This window comes from Electrophorus electricus, chromosome 4, assembly GCF_013358815.1.
Source record: "Electrophorus electricus isolate fEleEle1 chromosome 4, fEleEle1.pri, whole genome shotgun sequence".
NCBI classification, from domain to species: Eukaryota; Metazoa; Chordata; class Actinopteri; order Gymnotiformes; family Gymnotidae; genus Electrophorus; species Electrophorus electricus.
The window spans coordinates 21,558,889-21,578,688 of record NC_049538.1 but is presented as its reverse complement, the minus strand read 5'-3'; the positions used below and the strand labels follow the sequence as shown (position 1 = coordinate 21,578,688).

The 19,800-nt window shown below is 38.0% G+C and overlaps 1 protein-coding gene across 3 annotated transcripts in view; it reads right to left on the bottom strand.

The window, feature by feature from the left end:
• Positions 1-11,898, bottom strand: part of tspan18b (tetraspanin 18b) — a 38,756-nt gene extending 26,858 nt beyond the window's left edge. For 2 of the 3 annotated variants that reach the window (XM_027008759.2, XM_027008762.2), the window contains exon 1: positions 2,040-2,262. The gene's annotated coding sequence lies outside the window, so the exon portion shown is untranslated. Of the gene's footprint in view, positions 1-2,039; positions 2,263-11,835 lie in introns of those variants that run through there. The other variant, XM_035524877.1, reaches the window with a different exon arrangement.
• Positions 11,899-19,800: the final 7,902 nt, after the last annotated feature.

The window sequence follows — 19,800 nt, the reverse complement described above, 5'->3', positions numbered from 1 at the left end:
ACAACAGTTTGACCAATTTAAGAAAAAACCCTCCTTTGTATTTCTTAACATATTTCTAGAGTAATAATTCTGGCTAACAACCTTTGATGGGATCCCATGACAGTCATGATATTTAATTTTAATTAATTCCACAAGAAGCCCATTGATCTATGATGAATTATAGTGAATTATCCTCATAATTAAAGGAAAATGTTTATTTGCCTTTGTATCGTTAATTTCTTCACACATTTTATGATTTTTGAAAAATAAGAAAAACAAACTGGATATCTTTAACTTATATAAAAGTTTTACCACATGTATCTTAGAATCCTACCTGCAGTAAATGCCATTATAAAAACTTGGATTAGAGCCTTTCAATGGTCTCCTCACAGTACAAAAGCCTATGCAAGAGAGGGAAACTTTCTTAGTGATTTTGACATAAACCATCTATATCAAACTGAAATCCTTTCTCCAAAGACCAGTTTAAAAGGATCCCTCGTTGCCACAACGGTCATGTTTACACACAAGTTAAACTTGATTTGCCCTAAGGGTCTGTTCTGGGGTGAGAGTAGGTTCCTTATCAGAGGCTATAAGCAATAGTTCCTGAACCAAGTGGATAGTCTAAACCTCTTCTTCTCTTGGAATGATCAGTAGGCTGGGATCATGGACATACAGTCAGACAGCATAATTAGATTAGGGGAAAAGCTCAAATATTTGATAAAATCTTAGCAGTATGCACATAAGGTTATGAATAAATAAATATGCCCTGAAGTTTTGATTTAAATGTTGATTCTTAAGATATTACTAGATGTCTGCAAATAAAAATCTCAAAAATGATAAAAAGCAGATGCACTCAGATCTTCACCCCATGGGATTCTTTAGTCCCATCCATCATGTCCTTTGGTGCATTTTTACATCTTGAAAACACAGATAATTTAAAGTGACAACTCGGTAAACTGTAGTTACATAGCAACAATACATATGCTGGACTGCACTCAGTTGTATTATGAAGGCCTATGGCATGCATTATTATTACATTCAAGTGCTTGTTTTACTTTTAGAAATTACATTTTTAAATATACGTTGCCCATCTGATTTCTCATATAGTTCAAATAATGTATGAGAGAATGATCCCCTAAGAAGAGCATCCGACAGAGCTCATGTACTATAGTGAAGATGCCGCCAATTCCACTGGCTGACCTTGTGCGTGCGGGGAGATAATGTAGTTAATGAGGAGATCCCATGGTAAGCGCTCTCTGTGCTATCACGCGTCGGGGGAAAACTGCCAGTTTGATGAACACGAGATTCGGTCTACAATCTTCAGCCCTAATTGAATCCCATAGATAAAGAGAGCCCAATATGAGAAGCAGAAAGTTTATTAGAATCATTGCTTTAATCATTTTATTTCTTAAAGCATGGCTTATTAGAATGTGGTGAAACTCCGAACGCTGAAAATGTTTTGTTGTAATGGGAATTCACTAGGACACTTGGCATTCACTGAACTGTAGCTAATAGGCTGTCGCGCGCATATAGGTAAAAACTTAAAATAGACTTAATGAGGATAAAGCAGAAGAATCAGACTTAATGAGAACCGATCAGAAGAAAACATTGACCAACTGGTGTATATAAAGATGTGCATTTAGACATAATGCACGAAAGCCAATGTTCCTTCAAGCTTCGCTTCTATAATACACAATACAGCAATTTTAGGATCGATGAAGAGGTCACTTTGTGTCTGTGAGAAGTGGTGAAGTACGGTAAATACATGTCCATATTCTTCAAAACATTTAGCTAATTTAAAGGGGGAAATAAACATTCCCTCAGGAGAAAGTGTTTCAATTAAAACAAGCGACAACAGAAATGTAAACGCGTGCGCGATACCTCTACCTTGTTATAATGCAAGTAGTTAAGTAACTGCTTAACTATTGTGATATTATCACTAGTTTAAAAGCTAATCAAATCATAACATGTGTTTGCTACAAATTCAGTGTTTAGTCAAGTTATACTACATCTATTTAGACAATCATACATGGAAAATAGTGCTTATCAGCAGTTCTCACCTCAGAACGCCGTCTAAGATCACGTCGTACGTTGTTTTACACCAAAAGGCGATGAGCATGAATTTGATGTGTCCAAGACTTGCGTGAGACAGTATTTAATACAACACTGACAACGGTTCTTTTGAAAGCAGGGGAAAAGACAAGCTCTTAAGCTTTAATTAATGAATTCCAGAACCCCTCAGTATTACTGCCGCAATAATCGTGTTAGGAGCGCTCGCCAACAGTTTTCAAGCTCAACACATGCCGAGTAAATTACGGCCACACAACTGCCCAACCTTGAGGGCGTGCACAGCATTTACGTTGACGCCTACTTTCCTTTCTGATCGCCTATGCTGATTACTGTATTTCCGTCATATACGAGTCTTAAGATGGTTCGACGTGTGATCGCAATACGTTGGTATCTGGAAACTTCACTACATAGGCTAGAAAATTACCAGAGAATTCAGATATTCTTCAGTATGACTCCTCTTTAAACATTGCCTTTTAAATTTGTGGGCAGTGACAGCATGTTGTAGGCAGAGTGCTTTACGTTTCAAGAATCTCTCCAGATAGTGAACAAGATAAGTAAAGTAATGTAGGTAATGGTAATTTTTCTCCCAAAAAAAGGTCTCGATGTTAGAATTCCCTGAGAGGTACATGATATCGTTACACTCACGCAGCCACAAAGCACATTTCAGTTTTAATTATCTTAGTATTTTTAAGTTCGAAAACGATTCACGTCACAGCAAGTTGATCAATCACGAAGTCTTATAAGAACAGTATAACAGTTGATAGCCTGCGTAAATGGCGGCGAAGAGTAATTCTATAAAAGTCAACACTGGGGTTTCTCGTTAAATAAAAACGTTCAATTGCTTTTAATATTCTCTCTTAATATTCTCAGACTAGTGTCAGACTGAATGATAGCATTGGGCTTTCGGGTTCTTCAGACATCAAGACCAAGAAATAAGTAATGTAGATATTGTCTCTTCAAACACATGTAACTTCTTAATAAAATTAATATATACATAAATGACAGTTTTCTTGTGATGGGTGTCACAACTTGAGAAGGAAAAACACCAGGGACAAGAAATGGGGTCATGTCACAAAGGCCACTTATTTATTTCTTAAGAAAATATAAGAGACACAACCCACCACAATAAAGTCATTATTATAAGAGAGTTATTTATTATTATAAGAGATGGGAAGTCTGTTTAATGTTGGTATCTTGAGCCTTACACTTACATAAAGGGCTTGACTGATCACTGTACATAGCTTGAAAATAGTCAGCTGTTTTTGAGGGATACATGTTTAGTTTGCTGTTTGCCCACTTGTGAAAATATTGCACCCCTTACAGCCTGCCTTGTGTGCATACCTTAGTGTAAGATACACATGGCTGTAGCCTTCACTGTGGTATGCAAAGAAAACATCACTCCCCCCACACACACCACACACACCACCCCCACCCCCATCCAACAACTCACACCGTTATGCCTTAGCCAGACAGCATCATTATGTTGAGGGGAATCAGAAATCACCCAAGGGACAAGCACCTTGTGTCATAGCCCCTGCCCCTCCCAACTCCTAGTCACAATCCCCCAGGGTCCAAAATGACAGTGTAGAACACAAAACTGACAGGTAGAGAAAACTACATCACGATAAGAAATGAGTTAAGAGAATGATACCAGCACTTTATGGAATTCTGCTGACTGAGAAAAAATAACTTCTTTCCTGTCATGATATATCACACGATCACCATTGTATGAGATGAAGTAATATGAATATAACAACAAACACAACTGTGAAGTCTATATAAAGTATATAGACATATGAAACCTATATAAAGTATATGTCATCAGTATGCCATTGACTGATGTCTTTCATTATAATGAGGAATTTTTAGGTGTTTGTGTTAGTCATTAAATTATTTTTATGATTCAATAACATATTGGCTCTTGACTGGATTAAGGTTTCTTATTCAGAGAATAATAACTGTTTGAAAAGAACATTGTCTGTGCACCTCAGGTGGAATAAGACCATAGCTTGCAGACAGACCCTAATTGACGGCTCTGGGACCTGTGGGAATTTACAGAGGACAAGATGGTTTATGGCAGTTTTTGTCTTAATCCTGGTCAATATGTATACTTAGCTTTAGCAGTATGAACTGTAATTGCTTTCAAATGTTTTCATATATGTCATATATAATTTCAGAATTCACTGTATATGCCATTCATATTTGAATACACTATTTGTAGGTAAAGCAATCATGACCATCGATGCGGATAACTCAGGAATCCAGGCTGTATCAAATGAAAACTCAACAAAATCCATTGACAATAATTCATCACCATGGGGAGACCCCCTCTAGTAGCTCTGTTCAATGCAGTTTTCTGTTGAATACAGCACTTTGCCATTGTGCATTCAACATGAATTGTTTGAGTGTGAGTGGACAGTAGATCCCCATTATCGCTGTCAGAGTAAAACTTACATTCAGTTCACTCAATGACGAACATATTACTGAGAGCCTCCAAACACATTTTGGTGAAGCTCATGACATCTACACCACTAAAGAGTGCTGAGGGGAAAAAAAGCTGAGAGAGAAAAAAAAAACATGAAAAGGTAAGACAGAAGGAGAGAGCGTGTGCGGGCTAGTTAGAGGTGGAAACATGGATCCAACATTCTCATTTCACTACATGGACACCCCTCCCCCATGCCGTTTGTCCACGTTGTGCTTCCGTGACAGGCCAAGCATGGCGGAAGCCGACTGTGCACCTAAACCATTCCTCAGAGAGGAGAAAACTAGGGCAAGAGAGCTGCGCCTTGGTCCCTTCTTACTCCTGTGGCAGAAATCACACTGGGATGTAGCCATCCATTTTTTTCCTGATAATGAAAATTCTCTTTAATATATATATATATATATATATATATATATATATATATATATATATATATATATATATATATATATATATATATATGTGTGTGTGTGTGTGTGTGTGTGTGTGTGTGTGTGTGTGTGTGTGTGTGTGTTCAGATGAATTGCATACATTCTTCAGTGAATTTTGGCACATGCAACTACTTTGTGTTACTCTTAGGCTGAAAAAAGGCCTGCAAAGGACTCTTTCCAATGTGTGACTCCTCATAAACAATCTCAACCACTGCTTCACCACTTAGAACCATACCTACATGAACCATACCTACATATATGCTTCCCACCATAAAAAGCTAAATTTTATTTTGGACATGGTACTTTGACAGCTCTTCCTTAGCAACCCTATTGCTGCAGGCTACATCTAGCAGGCCTACATGCAGCTGTCAACAGGGAAGGGTGACTTTACTTTTCATTACTGCTCCATCTGCCAGTCAGTTTCTCTCTGCTCCACTCATTAGGGATTCAGGACCTGTCTGCACAAATCAAATATAACGAACAAACATTCAGAGGTTTATTCTTGTGCCTTCTCAAGGAGCAAATATGATCACAATCTGAAACGTCTTGTACTTTTGCCTAATAACTTTTTTCTGTTAGTTAATAAGCATGAATAAGAAACAGTATACAGTATAAGATGCACAGTATCTGGAGGAAAAAAGTGTTGCAATAAGAATAATAAATGGGATCATTACCAGGCATTCCTGTATTACAGATGAAACACAAACCCCCTATGTACCAAAGGCTGCTTTCTCAGAAAGTGCTTAGAGAGCATTGAGAATGTGCTTTAGGCTTGATTCACAGAATCAAGGTTTATACAAAAGCAGGAGAAATGTCACAATGAAAGTATCACATAGGTGTGGCAAAACTACAGTACAGTACAGAACTACAGTAGAGCAACAAGTGAAGAATGACTACAGCAGGGTTGAGTCTCACCTCCTTTATCACAAAGAGCTTTGAGACACTAATCCTGAGGTACGTCAAAATCAACATTCTACCCCCCAATACCTCAAAGACAATGCCAAGTTGCCAATGAATCACAATATAGTTCTATTGTAATGGTTATATAGTATAGTTCAACTATAGCTCATATAGAGGATCAAGACACATATCAGAATGTTCAGTTATCTTAACTGATATAATCATTCTTAGTAAACTGACTTCCAAACTTCACAACAAAGACCTCAGCTCCCCACTGTGTAATTTGATCTCCTAAATATGTTACTCTTTCTTCACTTAGCATTGTATGCCTGCTCATAACTTTTAACAGCATAATCAACTCTTAACAATATCATTGAGCTGACAGGTGACAATGCTAATTTCCAGCAATGACAATTATCAGTTCCTGGCACCTAGCATGTACACTGTCAACAATCTGGTCCACAACATCAGCAAAACAAAAGACCTCATCAGGAAAACATTCGACCCTTCCCTCATCCAGATGAAACAAAATGTTGTAGGCTATGTCTCCAGCTTCATGTTCCTGTTGTACACATCTCAGAGGTCCTTTCATGGTTTCTCAACTCCTCCACTCTGATAAGAGTTTCCTGATGATTTACTGAAAGAATTCAGACCTACTTCACAATAATGTTTATGCCAGTTACCTGGAAAGTCCTAAAATGAATAGTCTACCAGCCACTCAGGAAAATTATAGTAGCTTACATCCACAGAAAGCTCTCAGCATCAAGTTTGTGGCCACAATGACCCATCACCGGTTTGCTTCCCATACCATGTGGCTAGCTCCCCTTGTGCTATATAACTATACATGCCTTCAAAACCAGGCTCAGCTTCTAACTCTACTTCACATCCAGAGCTACTAAATGGCTAGCACTCTACTTGACTGCTACTCCCACACCTCTACACTACAACCCCCATGGTTGTGTGCATTTGGATACAGCCGTGAACCCTGAGCCCTCACACTACCTCCAACATCGATTGCACAAGGACCCCACCCCCAGTCTTCAAACATCCCCCGCATTTGCTTTGACCAGGTATGGCTTAGTACCTCATCCCCAATCCTCTGTGCCGTTCTGTCATACATCAGGAAGTGGTTACACAATAAATAACTTTCATGCTAGACTTATGAAGTTTACAATGATTGGAAAAATAATTTGCACCTCTGAAACTGCAGCCCTTTTTGCTTTATTACAAAATTATATATACTAATTTCATCAACATGCATGTTTATACAAAACCATATGATTAGTGTAAAAATAATATTGATGTTCATTACATAGAGAAAAATACTGTTCACATAAGATTCAAGTAGGTTGTTGTAGGTTAAGGTAGTACTCGTTTTGTTGTATTGAAAATATTGTAAAATTGTAAATAATCACATCATATTTGTGTTTGGATTTAAGTGTTGCCAAAATGAATTTAAGACATTATGTAACTGCAAAGATATTTCACTGGAGAAGCTTTGCTCCAGGCAGTAAATATTTCACCTGATTACATTACCTGTTTACCATAAATATATCAGAAAATAACATTGAGAGCTCATGGAATTTTAAAACAATACAAATCACAAGTCAAGGACATTGCAGGAAAAGGAATTATTGTTTTGAGACATATCAGGACCTGATGTTTGGATGTGGTTTAGAACATTGAAATGACCTGAGATCATTTTGAAATCATATGTACCATATGTTGGAGAAAATGCAACAATATGTTTCTCTGATGGTCTCTCTAGCCCTGCCAGTTTAAATGTAACAGATAAGAATAAGCAGCTTCCAAAGGGGAAAATCCATGAAAACATCAAACATACACAAAGCCAAACATTGCAAAATATCTTCGGTGATTCATGGGGTGTATGTGAGTGTATCTATAAATGTGAATATGTGTCTGCATTTCTGAATGTGAATCTGTTTCAGGAAAGAAAGATTACATGAAAAAATATTTTTGCTGTCTGTTAGTTTGATCTTGCGCTCAAGATGAGAAACCTAATCTTTCATGTCAAATTATTCAAAGGAAAAACAGTTCAAATACAGTCTAAAAATTAAAAGATATATATTATAAACATTTTATGTGACAATTATTATTTACTACTGCAACTGGAGCGCTTTCATTAGCTCATTAGGTGAGTGTGTTATTTAACTTTACAAACTGCACATGAGATATGAATCTTAATAGCAGCACAGCATAATCAATGTGATATGCAAACCATTACAAGGAGCAACAGGAAAAAATCATAATAACAATAATGTCCAAGCAGCTTATTGACCATTCAATGAGTGTCTGAGGGTAAACAAAAACAGTAAAATGGCCCTGCCTTCCTGCAGGACAGTGATCCAAAGCATGTTTTAGAACCCACCCAAAATGTTTCACTGACTATACAATCAAGCTTCTGTAGTGGCCATCCCAATCACCTCAGCTAAGCCCCACAGAAAACCTGCCAGTGAGCTAAAGAGGAGAGTCCATAGACCTCTACAGACTAAGGATCTGAAGAGATTGTGTAAGGATGAATGAGCTCAGATTCTTATGTGCTATTCAAAAAACTCAGTGCTATTCTCCCCTTCCTTCCCCAATAACAGTGAGAAAACAATAAAAAGGCAAAACCATTTTCAGCATTGCAAACTGCATCAGTTATTTAGCACTGCTTACTAGTCCTGCTGCGCATTAATATTTCAGCCATAGTTTACTCACAGAATTTGCTTGCAAAGCATTTTAGTAGAGGTTTCCAGCATTTTTAATGACCAGATTAGTTATGAACCTGTGTCTACCTGGCACCTCATCTCTCAGACACTCAGGAAGCCTTTCTTCTCCTTATGGAGCTGTTTAACCTGAATAGAGCACATGTTTAATTACTGCTAATGATATAGACAGGACTGCCAGAGGGGGTCTTTTAATTATTGAAGTTATTTTCCTCTCTCTTGGTGAATCTAGCAAACTAGAACAAATTTGAGCAAGTTCTTCTTCTGCCAAAGTATTGTCAGTAGTAGTCAAAATCAGATGATAACCACAGAGGATACAGTAGAAAAAAAAATCTGTGATACTTGAGCAGCTTTAGGTGTTCCCCAATAAACTCACTAAATGTGAAACCTTCAGTCTTGTTTGCTAAAAACCACTGTCTTTTGTGCACACAGGGAAAGAAAGCTACCAGAGTGCTTTTGCGTCTTGGAGTTCCTGTTGCACTCCTGTTTCAGATCTCTGCTAAAGGTGTCCAGTGTTCCAGAGCATAGGAGAAGCTACCCAGAACTCCAGCCCACCTTCAATGAGCTATATCACCCCTAACCACACAATCATTAACAGAAGGCATGGGCTACACTCAGAAGATTATATTTTGGTTAAAAGCTTGAAAGCTTGGTTGGCAGCACTGAAAGGTTCCATATATCCACCAGGGAGGGCTTCGATCAACTGAAGAACGAGTGAATAGTTGTACTTGCTATGTCAGCACAAAAATGAAAATTGGGTCTGATGTAAGTAACTCTCCTCACAAGAAAAAAAAACAAAAACCCAGAAGGACAGCATTTGTTCACATCATAGATTTTGGTGTATTTAAAGATAAGAGTGTAAGTAGCATTGACCTTCTGTCCTAGTAAAAAGGATAGATGTCCAAAAGTACACCTGATTTACTCCAGGCATGATGGCTTGGACCTTTTTAGCTAATAAACAACAAACACAACAACATGAGGTCAACTAAGGATTTGAGTATAAATTAATGCCAATGCTATCTTAGGGAACATGAATGTGATTCATGAATCTGCCTAGTTTAATTCATGTCTGTCAGCAGAATTAGCCACACTTTCAAGCTAGTACTTTCACGTCATGATATACAGCAAGGAAATTTGCCAAACAGCCATGTAAACTGCATGGCTAAAGTTTATAATGCTATTAAGGATTTACATATTGTCATTAACCTAAGTTAGAAGCATATTTCTTTAATATGAGCAAGAGAGACTCCTTAAATTACAATATTAATGAAAGACATTAACCATTACTGTTTATGGAATAAATAAGGAGACTTTTAATAGCCTAGGTCTGCTCAATATTTGCAGCTAAAATTTCAACAATTAATCCATGTATCAATACTGATTTGATGTTAAATAATTTGCCATTGTCTTAATCTGACCACTGTCCAAAACTACAGTGACTATTGTAACCATTTTAATGGTGTTTATTCATCTGTACAGTCATAGGCCATAGAAAAGAGACAATTCATTTTCCCCTGCCTCTAGCAAACTAGATTAAGCTTTTAAAGGGCTTAGTAATTACCTGCTGAGTTGAATTGTCATGTTGGACCAGGGCAAGTACTAATATGAACAGTGCTGCAGCCTTCCAGGACTGGATATGAGGAAGCTTAATATTTACAGCCAGGGTTCAGATAGACATATGCATAATGCAGTACCATAGGCTTGTTTTCCTGCAGATCTATAGGTGTCTCGTTTTCTGTTGCCATAACAACAGAGGGCTTGGAACGGAAGCTAGGAGGTGTGGGTCCTTGCCTGGTTCTCTGCTAACAAAGAAAACATAATTCTTACGACTCAGATGCACCAGGAATCTCTGACATGATAAAAATAAAACACATTCATATACATATACCAAAATCATGCTATAGCTTAATTATAATCAGCACAGAGAACCCCTGTGATTATCCGTATTAGCTTGAAATAAAAAAAAATTGAAATCTAACGGTTAGCATCATTGAAAAAACAAAAGATAAATAAATAGTATTGTGTTTACATTGCATTCCCATTCTGTGGTATTTTATGGTTTGGAAATATTTTCACATGGATGAGAAAAAATGCAAAAACATGCAACTAGTTCTTAGTCATATACACACATTAATGCACAAGCATGCGCATGCACACACACACACACACACATACACAGAGAGAGAGAGAGAGAGAGAGAGAGAGAGAGAGAGAGAGAGATATTGTGCCCCAAGATGAGGCTGTGGATTCTAAAGTTTTTTTAAACAGAGTCACTACTTTCATGCTTTAGGCAGAATATGTGATTCAGGGAAAATGACAGCGGGAAAGAGGCAATGGGGTGGTGGAGGTAACTGAAAAATTTGGTGACATTTGAGAACAGGAGAGCATTATTAACATTTGTGAATCACTATCTGAAACTCAGGACAGGCTTGTGGATCAGTCTTTCAGGGTACTTCTGTCAGACATCTGTTTCTCAGCCATGCGCAGTCTGCCATAATGGAGAGGAGAGGAGTCTGAATTTGCAAAAATTTTTTATGAAGCTCCTTAAAGGAAATGTTTGATAAAATCTCCTAGAACTTAAATTAAATCTTTAATTCTTTAATCTGGAATTTAAATCTTTAATTTAAATTTAATCCAAATCTTTTAAACATCATACCTACAAATCTATTATTATTCTTACAATTGGCCTTACTTAGGATTTATTCATTTTTATTTTAGGATTGATTGGTTTATTTTAGGATTAATGTTACATGCATGGAAAAATAGAACATAGATTAAATGTGCAGTACAGAAACATATAGTAAAAGTGCAATATACAGACAAATGTCTCCCAAATGTTCAAAAGTTATATTTCAAATTCAAATACACATACACAAGCAGACGCACGCACACATACACACACACACACACACACACACACACACACACACGTGCACACGTCCAAACCTCCATTGTAACTGTAAAAGTGTTGCTCATTTGTAACATGTAGACTGTCATTTGTATTTTAAGCATACTAACCCATAAACACAGCACCCAAAGATCTTGCTAGTTTTAACAAAAATGTTCACACCTTGAATGTCACATATTCATTGTTACTGTCGGTGAAGGAAGGGCTTTGTTGATGAAGTTCAGCTTTAGTATAAATTATAAGTCATCTTGCAGGAGCACAGAGAAGACAAAGTAAAAAAGAACAATGATAGCACATTTTTAACAAGCAGTGACAGGATAAAGCGGTTACTCTTACCATGGTTAGTTAGCCACAAAAATATTGCCCATTCTGTCTTTATTTCTCTTCCTTTCTCTTCCCCTCTGACTCTTTGTCTAATCTTTCACTCATTCTTTACTCTTGATTATTTCATTCTCCTCCCTTCCCTTTCCTTTCTCTCAAAATCTCTTCCTTCCTCTCTTTGACCCACTGTCTGTCTTTACCACGTGCGTCTCTGTGTCCAAGCCCTATTCACCCACTTTGTGGCCAAAGCCCTTCTGTCCCTGCTAACACATTTCCCCTTTCCATTGTGAGAGGGTCTTTGTAAGACATTTTACTAAACCTTTACTTCAATTCAGCCTTAGTAGCATAGTTATGAAACCATTCAGACCAGAGACATGTGTCACTGGTCACAAGCTGTGACCTGTGCAAATGTAGCTGATCATACGCCATGGTCTGTGAAAACATCATTGCTCAAGTGTCATTGGTTTGTGAAGCGTCCTTGGTCACGTGCCGTGGTCTGTGAAACATAGTTGGTCCAGTGTTCCAGATGCAAACGCCAAATGTCACGAGGTGTGGTCTGTGCAAATCAGTTTTGTTACTTTGGAACTAGCAAGACATTTTAGATCCAAAAGTAGCTTTTCTCAAATGCATACATATCTTTCTATCATTATGTTTCCCTGTTGCAGCTCTTTTTTTTGCTCAGGTGATGAATGCATTGCCTCACGTGCCCTCTTCTTACTTCACTCCTATTGCACACTCAAGCCCCTCCATTTTTCTTCTTCTATCTGACAGCAGCAGCCAGACAAACTTTCTCTTAACAAGTGGTAATAGAACCCAGATGAGTTTAAAAAAACACATGGGGAAGAGGGGCCTATTAAAGTGTGGTTCTATCGTCATTCCTCACGTTCTCCTGCCCATTGGTGGGCTGAGGTCTACTAAATCAGACCACACAGTAAAACCCCAGTATGATGGATTTACAACCATCCAGTTCCAAATGAGACTGTTCAAGTTTCCATCAGATCCTTCCCGAACTGTCCCAAGTCAGCTGACCAACACGTAATTTACCTGCACATGTGACTGCTCTGGTAATTTAAGTTATAAAGAAAAGATTTCATGACTGATATCAGATCTGGCATGGGTAGGGGAAGGATTTCACTCGTTCGATTTTTTTATTGCACAGAAAGAAAGCTATACACAAAATGATATGAACTTTTGTGCAACTAAACATTTTAAGACATTAATAATCTTGAAATATCAATAAATGGGCTGAAATGAAGAGATAAACAGTAAGGTCTTTATTTGAGAAATTACAGAGGTTAAAAAGTTAAAATGAGAGGTTTTCTGACTGTCTTAATTTCATCTGATAGCTGAATCTTCAAGGCTAACATCAGTGTGATATTTAGGTGCAGTAATGATGGGAATTGCAGCCAACTAGTCTGATAGTTCTTGGCACTATCAGAGAAAGAGAGAGAGAGAGAGAGAGAGAGAGAGAGAGAGAGAGAGAGAGAGAGAGAGAGAGAGCAAACTTTAGTGTGTACTTTGATCATCAAATCTAGTGTTTGGAATACAGATAGTATATTACTGTACATTATTGTACATTTGGTTATGACAGCTTTCAAATCTCACCTCTCGGGTTTAAAACGTGCTAGCTGAGCAGCATGTTTGACTAGTTATTAAATTTGTTGCTGCATGTGTTGCAAGAATTAAAGCTTTAAAGTATCGAAAACAAGTTGTTTTAGTATGATGGAATTAGCATTCGACCATTGTTGCTGGCTGGTTACTGACTTACTTCAATAGAGTATATAAGTGTCCTGTTTTCCATGGCTCCATAATGCCTTTTCTGGGACTAAGGCTTTGCACTGAAGACTTTGCCTAAGGTCTAAACCTAAAACTGCAGTTATTTGATGGATGTGCAAACAAGATCCAACTCAGTTGTCAAACAATGAAAGATGAGCATCATAGTCCCTTTTCAGATGATTGCACCAACCCTTACAGTTTACAAGCTGACCTCAGTTGAATAGAGAAAGTTAAAAAAAAAGGATGTGATTTTATGAACATATAGGGTTGTGCCCTTCCATGCCAAAACCCATTTCTTCAAAAGTATTGGCTTTACCCCTACAAAATAACACCTGGTCTACTCCAATAAAAGTGCTGTGTTTTGGTTTTGGTAAACAGTGTGAGAGCTGTTGTAGAATTATGCTTGCTGTGTTTTAGCTCTATTTAATGCTTATAAGTTCACAGTAATTTTAAACATCAACTTTAGGTGAAGTAGAAGTATTGTTGAGTATAATTTTTCTTGCTCAGACATAACTAGTATATTTGAAAGATACTAGTTTATAATAAGGGTGACTATGCTTCACTATATTAGCAAATTCAATATTAGCAAAATGACAATACAAACTTAATTGAATTGAAATTCCTTGGTAGATTGTATGGAATATCTTGGATGAGACTTGTGAGCGTTAAGATTCAAGATTGTGTAAGCATGAGAGTGTAAGTTTGACTCTACTTCTAAGATAAATACAGGCTTGTTTCAGACCTCATGTTTTCCATCAGTCCTGTAACCTTGACTACCATTACAGTTGATGGTGGCATATTTGAGGATGTGAGGCTCAGGGGGCAGGACGTCAGTCTTGGCCAGTGCTTAAGCTGCACTATTGTGTCCCGGTTTTCAAATGGAAAGGTTACTGTGAGATCCATTTCCTTTACCTTTGGCAAACATGCAAAGATGTACAGGGAGCAGTACAGAGAGTGCATGTGGATATTGTCTCTAATTGGTTCTAGAGTCTTTAATGATGTATGGTTCCACATCTCTGGGCTTCAATTTATTAAGGGTTAATTATTATTTTTAACACTTAATATAAAAAAACAAGAAAATGCCTTTAAGAGGTTTTGTTAAGAAATATATTTTCTAAAAATGATACAGCGCATAGAGAAACCATCATTAGAAATTCTATATATTTCACTATGGTGTATCGAATATATAGCCTGGGGTTGTAAATTTAACTTTAAAGTCTATTCCTTTTGCTTGCAAGTTGTTACATTTCCATGTCTGTTGAAGGATAGTACTTCTGCTTGCTGTATCTGCAACTCCTTTCACAAAGAGGGTAAAATATGTCCCAGGGTTCTTCCCCACCCCCCTGCTGATTCTCATCACTCCCTCATACTCCAGGCACCAGTCACTGAGCAAACAAATGCAGCAAGTACGTCACCTAACCGATTCCTCTGTCCCCACAACAGAAACCCGAGCCTCTATCCAGACAACATTCACTTCAGCACAGACACCACTTGTGGCTCTGCCACTGCCCTGCCCCCTTCAACGCCCCCATCTCCCCTTCCATTCCTTAACCTCATAAATCTGGGTGAAATTCTTTTCTGCCCTTTGACATTTGTCTCCTTAAATGGCTAATTAATGGAACAAGTTACTGCAGGGAAATTCCCTTTTTCCTATAGCATGAGAACAGAACTTTGGACAAACGTTGGACAAATTAGATACAAAACTGATATTTAGATGCAAAACTTTCCACTGATATTAAACTGTGCTGGGTATCAAACATCTGTTTTCTGTTATTTTTTCAAATATTGTGGTCAAACAAATGGTTGTTCTTAAATAGTACATCAAAATATATAGGAATTAGAGTAATAATGTTCATCTAATCTGAGATATGGTACACCTACGTGGAGGGAACAGTAGGGAATAGCAAGGACAGGTTCATTAGTCCACTTTGCACAGCACAGCTGTTTTAGTAAGAGATGCTATCATTTACTAAAAATCCCAAGTTGCCTTGCTGTCAGTTCTCTCTTGCAGGGAACAAAGCAGAATCACAGGCAGAAACGTGTGGCACCCACGCAGGTGCGCCAAACACATCACGATCAGAGGGAAGACCAGATCCCCCTATGAACCATCCGCACATGAACAAAATTGTTCTGAGAGGAACTAAAGAGGAATGCAGTAGTTCAGAGGAGAGAGAGAGAGAGAGAGAGAGAGAGAGAGAGAGAGAGAGAGAGAAAGAGAGAGAGAAAGAGAATTAGTGTGTGGGACAGGAACAGACAGGGCACAGCAGGGGGGTAAGGCTGTTCTTCATTTTCTAAAATTGTGCCAATGAATCTCATTAGCAACCACTGCTTCTCTAATCAGTCTCCAATATTATTCACTGCTAGCCTCGCTCCAAGCCTGGGTTTAGTGTGACTGCCACCCCAGCTCCCATCCTTTCCCAGTGCTAATGCATAAATTAGTCCTCGAAATAAATTCAAAGATTATTTTATGAAGAGGCTTGATTAAATGTCCCAGGGCATTCTTGTTCTGCATGGCATCTGTTGCATTCAGTACTGTTGGCACAATACTGAGACCTTCTACCTGCTTCAGGGTCCTTCATTCATGTATACAATAGGATGACTTGTTTTTTATTAGAGGAATACTTCACTCTTGGAAGATAATATATCTGGTAATCAATGAAAACTATGAGGGGTCAGCCATTATTCAAATGAGCTTATGCTAAACTAGACAGGTCAGCTAACATTATTCAAATGAGCTTATATTATCTGGTTCCCAGTGGCTTTCATTAACTCTTAACATTTTTAGCCTCTATTCCTATATGAAAGGGATGATAGTTGGGTTCACAAATCACCATCCAGAGTCCCATTTCAGATCCAGCACCCAGTTGCCCTGAGGTGGGCTCACTCAATCCCTGATTTGATGAGATGCAATAAGACTGCCATGAGTTGGCTGGGGACAGGGGGTGAAACACATGACCAAATCTAGATGTAGAACTGCACAGCCAGGCTGTCTCTGGGAGTTTCACGCATGCATACCCATTTTAACATTTTCTTGTGGACAAAGAGCCGAAACCTCAAGCCTTCCATGAGCACAGAGAAACAGTTCAGCCTATGGTCTATCTGCCATGCACAAGGGTGCAGAAAAGACCGCTTACATTGTCTTTCCGCTACCTTTGTTCATGATCCTCTCCATTCCCGCAGACTCTCTTGGGCATTAATGGTTCTGTGGCTGTAAAATTTAGATTCAAAATGGATGAGATAGATTCTTGAGCACAAAAGAACCAAAAAAACGAATATGCTAATATTTTTCCTTCTTCTGCCCCCTTTTTCTTCTAAGTGTGTTTGCCTGCATGTGCACAAGATTTTCAGCTCTATAGGCTCAGGTCAAATTTACCCTGCTCTCAGTTTAGCACTTGGTATGCTACTATAACAATAGACTTTACCAAGCAACAAATTTTAACATAAATGCACAATTGATAATAAGTGTTTTATGCTATGCGATTTTCTTATGGAGAAAAACTGACAGCAAATTTATGACAGAGAGGAATGTATATTATTTTATACTGCCCTAGTTCTACTGTCTACTGTAGAGGCATCTCCTCTAATAGTTTCCTACTGCATCTGTTTGAGCTGCTGATAACACAACATTGTGAGACAGTTGAATGCACTGGGAGCACCAACCACCCAATTCTCTATATAAGACCTAACAGGTGCCCCCTTATTCAGAATTGATATGGAGAGACAGACTAAGCCATTATTCCCACCCAGTCAGAGCACGACCAACTGATTTCTTGGGAATGGAAATCAGGAAGTTGCCCGTTGGGAATATTTTACCATGAAGTGTAGTATATGGCATCCTTACAAAAAATGATCATATTCAGTTATTACCTGCAGGTAAGGTTTCCTCGCTCTAAGGGATTCAGAATGTGATGCCACTATTCAGCTAAATTAAACTGTATTTGCATGGCACTTTTTATAAAACATTGTGACCAACAGTTGAGCTTTATAGAATCCAGGCCCAGACCTCTAAAGAGCAAGCCAAGGGCAACAGAGGCTTGGATAGACTCACTCCTTGAGACAGCACAAGGAAGACACTTTAGAAGGAGCCAAGACTCAGAGTGGAAAGCCATCCTCTTCGAGGTGGCATCAGACAGTGGAACTATAATTACAGATGAAATTTACACAGGTAGAAAAGCAAGCCTTTCTATCTTTCGTGCCCAAACTTTCTGATGAATCATCATTTTGGCCTAAGTTAATCTTTGTGGTTTATTTGTGGTTTGCATTTTGTGATATAACCTTTCTACTGTTACTGAGGACTATGAATCAGATTTGCTCTATTTGATTTCACAAGAAAAGTGTATATAAAATGCAAATACAATTGCAGACCACATATAATCATGACAAAGACATGAAAACTCTTAATCTGGAATCTGGAATTTTCATGTCTAACAAAGTTGAACAAACGAGACAAAGCAATAATAAAAAGAACACAACACATTTTGTTTTAATAACTAAAAGGAAACATTTTGCCATTAAAAAAAAACTAAGTGAGATTTTCAGTAAATATTTCATTTTGTGTGAAACCAATGTGTCCAGCATGCCAAAATTCACATTTTACTGTCATCAGGGGCCATATGGTCTCCACAAGGAGAGCAACACGAAGTATACAAGCACTAAGAAGAGAACAGGCAAATCCTTCTTTCTCCTTAACCCATCTAATCAGAATAGTTAAATAGACAGGCAGGCAGATGCGCAAAAAGCTTTCATGAAAAGAAATTTAAAACATACATTAATAGTGCCACTGAAATTGGCAATGACATATGCTAAATGGTCATACTCAGTGCAGAGGACATGCTATATCAACATGTTTTTCCAATCGTATTTAAGTACATTGCTAAATAAATATAACATTGACAAAAGGCACTTAGAATTAGAACATTTACGTTTAAAGAGACATGAATGATTGAAAAAACATTTAGTTAACCAAGTTCTCTATGCTTCTTCTGAGAACTGCAGAAGGAAATGCAAACTTTGCAAGAGACTTTCTTTTGATCAACCACTCACACATCATACAACACAAATATCTACTTCCCTGCCTTTACATCATATTATCAAAAATATTTATTATGATAATTAACACAGAATATGTACATTCACGTGTGTGTGGAATAAGGTTTATTAGTTAAGACAAATTACTTTGTATGTTCTTGTGTAACAGACACCACATTGACCTCTACATGTCTGCCACATGCTGTGTGGGGGTGACTTAAACAGAACCAGTACAGGAGCACTAGGCAACAGGATGAGGAAGAGCCCCTCAGGTGGACAGAGCTCATTACAGAAACAGGAAAGGCGCTTGCGGTGGGAAATGGAAAACGAGGAGGATGTTCCAGGGGCCTCTTGAATCAACTCTGCCAGGTGCCATATTCTCGTAATGCCTGAGTGGTAAACAGAAGTAGACATATAAATATATTCCTGTGGACTCTCCCTAGTGAAGTCTACATAAGAGCAGGATTTTATGGAGGAGTTGAGATTTTAGAATGAAAGGGGCCCTTTGCATAATTCATTGTACGTTAACTGAATGTGGGCCACATGCATAGCAGTGTACTATAATGCAGCTACAGTATCCTCCAGATTTATTGGCAATTACTGGTAAAGGGAAGCAAGAAAAAGCTATTTTAAAAAGCCTGTTTACTAGTTTGATCTTACTATGAAAATATGAGAAACGTCATATTTCAGTGAGCCAAGGAAAACATAGTTATGAAAAAATTATTACGAGTCCTGTATTTAGTACAACTGTATATTGTCTCGCTAGATGATCCAGCCGCCCAGGCAGATTTCCATCCATGTCCTTGTAGTATTTGAGCTCATGATGCCATGTGTCCTAACAAGAATCCCAAGGTCTTTGAAAGCACAATAGCTCTGAAACATCACATTATGTACTATGCCAATACCACCTCTACTGTCCACCACCAAATATTTGGCAAAATGTACTATCCTAACCAGAGCAGGCTCCTTTCAGTTGCAGCTGTTTAAAACATCTTAATTGTCCCGATTTTGGCACTTTTTGGATATGACGCTACATTGAGTGATTTATGGGCACTGTCTCATTGAACTTTTGTATTCTCTGAACTTCCTGCACTGGAGCAAAATTAAAGTTTGTGTGTCACTTCATACTTCTATGCAAGGAAAAATATGTAATCAAGCATGGTCAATTTTTAAAGA